The sequence below is a fragment of the Antennarius striatus genome, chromosome 19, assembly GCF_040054535.1.
Source record: "Antennarius striatus isolate MH-2024 chromosome 19, ASM4005453v1, whole genome shotgun sequence".
Lineage (NCBI taxonomy): Eukaryota > Metazoa > Chordata > Actinopteri > Lophiiformes > Antennariidae > Antennarius > Antennarius striatus.
Window position 1 is genome coordinate 14,857,501 of NC_090794.1, and position 5,994 is coordinate 14,863,494.

Genomic DNA, 5,994 nt, shown 5'->3' on the forward strand with positions numbered 1-5,994 from the left:
AGGGTTGTTTTTTAAAATCCTGGCACTTCAATAATAAAGAAGAAACATCTATTATTGTTGTACTCAGAGCAATAAGCCACTAATAAACAATTATAGAGTGCCTTACTAGAAACTTGTTTAACAGAGTTTCCAGGTGCTTTATAGAATAGCAGATAATTTATTCAAACAACCTATTTTTCTAAACTCTCCGTAGTGCTTGTCTTTGCCACATTGCTTTATTCACTTGAGGGGAAGAGAGAGATGCACTTGTTGGCTGAAGGTTTAGGGGGTAAGGAGAGGGGGTGTGACAGAGACATGGCGGGAGGAGGGAGAGTTTGCCCTCTGTAACATACCCACTCATCCGTGTCTGTTCTCAGCACCCCCCCTCACTCCTCTCTCACTCTCTTTCTTTTTTTCCAAATGCAAGTCACCGTGAAAAATGTGCTGGTCCAATATTTGCTCAGAAGTGGTGCTGGGACAGGCAGATAACCTATCAGTATTTGAGTTTGGCTTCCCATGGCCCAAATAGCCATCCTCCGCCTGTTTAGCTTATTGATTGGCTTGGCAAGAAACTAGGTCCTCTCAGCAGTGACCAAGGTCATACAACACAGACTCTGTGCCACCCATCCACCCCCTTAAAGCTGTTACCATCACCCCTCCAACACCCACCACTATCACTTCCTTCTCCTCACACACACGATGCACACAGACATGTACATGCGGAATAATGTGGATGCATTCATTCTATCAGACATACTTCCACAAAGCTGTAGCTCCGGAATAAAGTCTGTGAGAGCTGTGGAAATGACTGGCATTAGGGTTCAAAAGTGTGTCTCTGTTGGGCCTATGAAAAGGCGAAATGTAAGACATTCACTCATTTTTACATTTATTTGAAGATAAATTCATAATACTTATTTTGTTTTAAAAATGCCAGAAAAAAAGTTTTTAGCCTGAATTTCTATTAGAAAAAACTTGAAGTGCTTGAATTTAAGTACCGTGTGTGTGTGTGTGTGTGTGTGTGTGTGTGTGTGTGTGTGTGTGTGTGTGTGTGTGTGTGTGTGTGTGTGTGTGTGTGTGTGATGACTCAGGGGGTGCACCAGAGGCAGCATCCTCCCCTCCTCTGTGGGAATCAATGGGATTGAATTCTGAAGGTTTTCTCAGGGGCATCAGCTCCACTTGTCAATACCGCTCTGTGTCACAAGTGCATTTTGTACACACATTACACACATATATGTATATACTTGTACACACACACACACACAGACACACACACGCACGCACGCACGCACACACACACACACACACACACACAGACACACACTTTCCCAAGCCATACCTCTCTCTTGCTTCTCCTCCTTTCAACATACTCCTCACTTTACCTCCTGCTCGTCTGATTTAAACTTGCCCCATTCGCCCTTTTCCCCACCCCGTTATTACCCAGGGTGCACTTATCTTCCCTCAAATGTTTTACTTCAGTTTTTCCATCTTGCTGCCATTTTTTCGACTTTCCATGATGTATGAATGTAATGTAAACAATCATTTCTATTTATTAGTTATTTTTTTAATATATGTCAGTGATTCCAGGCTTTCGTCACGTGAGGATGAACTATTTCCATGGCGATTGAACTACTTCTGTCTAAAAAGACCTGTTGAGAGCTGTGGAAAAAGCCAGTAAATAGACTTTGGGTTTAAGCCCTGCTGCTTCTCCTGCCTTACGGTGAGTATCGTGCTCCTTCCACCAATGGACACACAGATCCTGTAGGACGTGAGAAAGTGAGAGGAATAGGAGATGAAAAGGAAACCACAAATATGTGCTTGATTTGATAAAATTTGAAGGAAGTTTCAGATTTTCTTGATTATTTCCTCCATGTCCTCACATCCTAACTCTTAGCAGTAGCAGCGAGTCTGATCAGGGCTGCTCCGGCAGAATGGATAAACGATAAACTAATAAATTATTTTGACTTACAGAAAGAGCTCTGGATTAGTTGGTGGTCAGCATCTGTGACTAATATGGATTAGAGACGTACTCATGGAAATTTGAACGGAGATGATATGTGTTTCTTAAACCTGACTGGTCAGTTTCATTGCAGAATCCCTCTTCAATTGTGTCCTGTTCTTGATTTGTAGTCACGTAAACATCACACACACTGTAACCTGTGGCCGGCTGATGATGAGCAGGGCTCGCTGTGTGATTAATGGCCACTGCTGTGATATTCTGCCATGATCCGCTGTGACATAAATCCCTGATATATGTGTCTTGCTCAGAAGCCCACCTTACTAAGAGGGTAAACGGCTGATCCCCCTCTCACACAAACACACAGAAACAATTGACACACATAATCACTTACCATTGTGCTTGAATCTGGCTCTGAGGAGTTTGAGTGTCGTTCTCTGGGTGGAGGGAAGGCCCTTGGGCCACAGCCGTGTGTGTCTATCCGATCTGGTACCCTGCCACACGGAGGGAGGCCTTGGAGCCTGAGGCTTGCCTGGAGGCTACAGCCAGGCCTTGAAGGACATGAGATACAGACAGCGGAGATGCTGCCTTTCCTGCACCAAGCCAACAGATTTTGACAAGCTACCAAAAAATAAAAGGCACAGAGTTTCTCTTTTGATTTCATGTTCACCTCGCATAATTACACACACACACACACACGCACGCACGCACGCACGCACGCACGCACACACGCACACACACACACACACACACACACACACACACACACATGGTCCAGCTAGCTTGCAGGATCCTCCTGTAGCCTTTTCCACATACGTCCCCTATACCCTCCACACGCACACAGACACACACATATTGTTAGCCCCCGTCGCCAAACAGCTGTCTGAGATGTAGCGTCGCAGCACAACCATGCTTCATCATTGTCCTCTCCCCATCACCTGCTTTCCTTCTCCTCCTTCGTCTTGTCCGCTCCATCCCTCCATCCATCAGTATTTTCAGACACAGGGCTCTGACAAGGGCACATCCATCCCATGCTCATACATCACCTTTATAGGGTGCTGGTGTCCGGGTGGCGGCTTGCTGTCCCAAACTCCTTCACAAGTTGGGACAAAGCCAAGTTTCAGCTTGTCATTTTCCTTTGTGTGAGGAGTGGATCTCTTTGTTTATTGACACCCTGGTGAGTCCGGTGGGTGAATGGTACACCCCTCTCACCCCAGAGAGGAACATCACAGACGGCATGTACAGAGAAAACGGCAAGGAAATCCAGTTAGACAAAGTTTTCTAAAGCAACCAGAAGTAACAACAGACTGTCTCTGTAAGTTAAACGTTTTCCGCTTGTGACCTGTGATTAGGAGAATGAACAGATTCGATTGGCTGAGAAGCATCATGTTTGATTTCAACTTATAAGTCACGTAATTATTGCTAGTTTCCTAATAAAACAGTTTAATTCTGAATTCAACATGTTTAATACAGTATTTCAGCACATTGAGACAACCACATTATTTTATTCGCCATGCTAACATTTATTTCACCAGGTTCACTACGTTACAATAGTTTTATCAGCTCTAATCATTTCCCCACCTATATATTTGAATAAGCTCACTTGAAAACCTTAAGCTGTCACTCTTCCAGTGTCTACCCGGAAGTTCGGGCCCCTAGCCGAGTTAGCCCCGACTTATGGACCCGTTTTGTCTTCATCAAACATAGCAGTTTATATTCTTTGACTGTGACGGATCTCACGTTGTCGTGTGGGGAGCCCCGATGCTTTATTCACCAGGACCGAACTCAAAAAGGCGGCGTCTACCTGGATGGCCTAACACCGAAGCGGCCTTCGTCTTTGCATTCATCTGTCCCACACACACACACGGACGTTACGGCTTCGTCGGACATAACGGTGTGTTTTCTGTGACGGCAAAGAAGTAAAAGAAAACAAACAAAGTCTGATATTATTGTTTTCTTGTGGAATTTCCACTGGATATATATACATGTATATTCAGTGGTACCTCTACTTACGAATGTCTCTACTTACAAAATTTTCTATTTGCAAAACTTCTCAGCAGGAAAAAATATTGCCTCAAGTTACGAAAGAGATTTCGACTTACGTAAGGTAAAAATACACTATCAGCTGATTCTCGCAGCTCCCACAGGTTCCTGAATGCACCATTCTCATAGCTGCTTTGCCATTGGCTATTACCTAGTATCTCCGTGGCATCCACTGGCTAAGAGGGATGCCACTCCACCTCTGTGTGGAGCTAGATCGGGTGTTTATGCAGGGTCCTCGTCATTATATTGGGCAAATATACTGTATTAACTTTTTGAGTATTCGCCTATGGACCCCAAGAAAGTGATGGAGAAAAGAGGAAAAGAAAAGACGAAGAAAACAGTGTTTTTTTCCGTACAAACAAAGCAAGAGATAATAGAAAAGCATGAGAAAGGGATGCGTTTGGTTGATCTCGCCAGAGAATGTGGCCGAAATGCATCTACAATCGACATGTTATTAAAACAAAAGGAAGTTTAAAGAATTTAAGGCATGGCGTGGGTGGTTTGAGAAGTTCAAAAGGAAGACTGGTATTCATTGTGTTGTTTGGCATCGTGAGATAAGAGCGCATGAACCAAAGAGGGCAAAAAACAATGAGGACAACAGTTAAAAGGTAAATGACCGTCATTATTAGTCTTTACTCTATTCTTTGTTTTTTACATTATGCACAACTCTCATTTATTGTGTAATAATCTAATCGTAACATGTGTTTGTCACATGTTTTGATGCATTTTTATGTATTATAAAACATTTATGTCGGAATTTTTTGTGGGCTTGGAACGGATTAGGGCATTTCCATGGAAAACCGATCTCTACTTACGTAATTTTCTACTTACGTAATTTCTTCCGGAACCAATTAATTTCGGAATATATATACATGTATATATGGACAACTACACCACTATCTGTATCTGTTTAACCATCTAAATGATCTGCATCCGTATCTGTACTCAGAATGGGCAGGACTTAAACCGAAAGTGGGTGTGGTTTGACCGAAAATTGATGGGGCTTAAATCGGTACATTATTTTGAGTCTGAAATTGATATGGATTGATCAGAAGTCACTACATTTATTGTTTATTTTAAAATTATTTACAGAACAGCCTCAAAATTGGGATTCAAATTAATGTGAAAAGTAGGAGAACTATTTACAGAACAAGGTTTTTATGAACATTTAGTGCATTAATGAATATTGTGCAAGAGGAAATAGGAAATTATGAACTACAAAGTAAGCATGAACAAGAATTGTCATAGTCAACACAACTTTATATTTTTCCTTTTTTTTTTTCATTTTGAAAAAATGTTTAGAGCGAGAAAGAGAGAAAGAGAGAGCACAAGTTTGTGTGTGTGTGTGTGTGTGTGTGTGTGTGTGTGTGTGTGTGTGTGTGTGTGCGCGCGCGCACGCTATGTAACAGTGAAAATATCTATACATTATATAAATTATCAATTTGAACTGAAGTGAGAAAGTGTCAAACTAAGGACAGGCAGGTAAAAAAACCCAAAAACAACTGGAGTGGAGACGGTGACCGATGGGACACGAGCAGTTTTCACCTCTGTCTGGTCAAATGCACCGCGTACGTGCAACAAAACAAAACAAGAAACAAGTTCACGTTAAGTAAGTAACCTTAAACAGGTAAGCTGAAGAAAACCAGTGATGTGTTTCTGTAGGGAGGGGCGAACACTGTGTGTGACTGGCCAATCACTGAGTGTGAAGACAGTCAGTTATGAGAAGGGGTCCCCCGGGCCACGGAATGGGACCAGTCCGTGGGTCACTTGGTACCGGGCCGCACAGGAAGAAATAATAATTTATATTACTTCTGTTTATTATTTCGGAGTCTGAAAGATGTTTTATTTTGAAAAATTACCGGATTCTCTGTTACATTCGTCAATGTCAGTGGTCCCCAACCACCAGGTCGGGTCGTGGGACATTAGGTACCGGGCGACACAGATTTTTGACTTTCTTTTCTTTTATTGATTACCAGTCGAAAGATGTTTTATTTTGAAAAGTGATGTCTGTGCGGAAT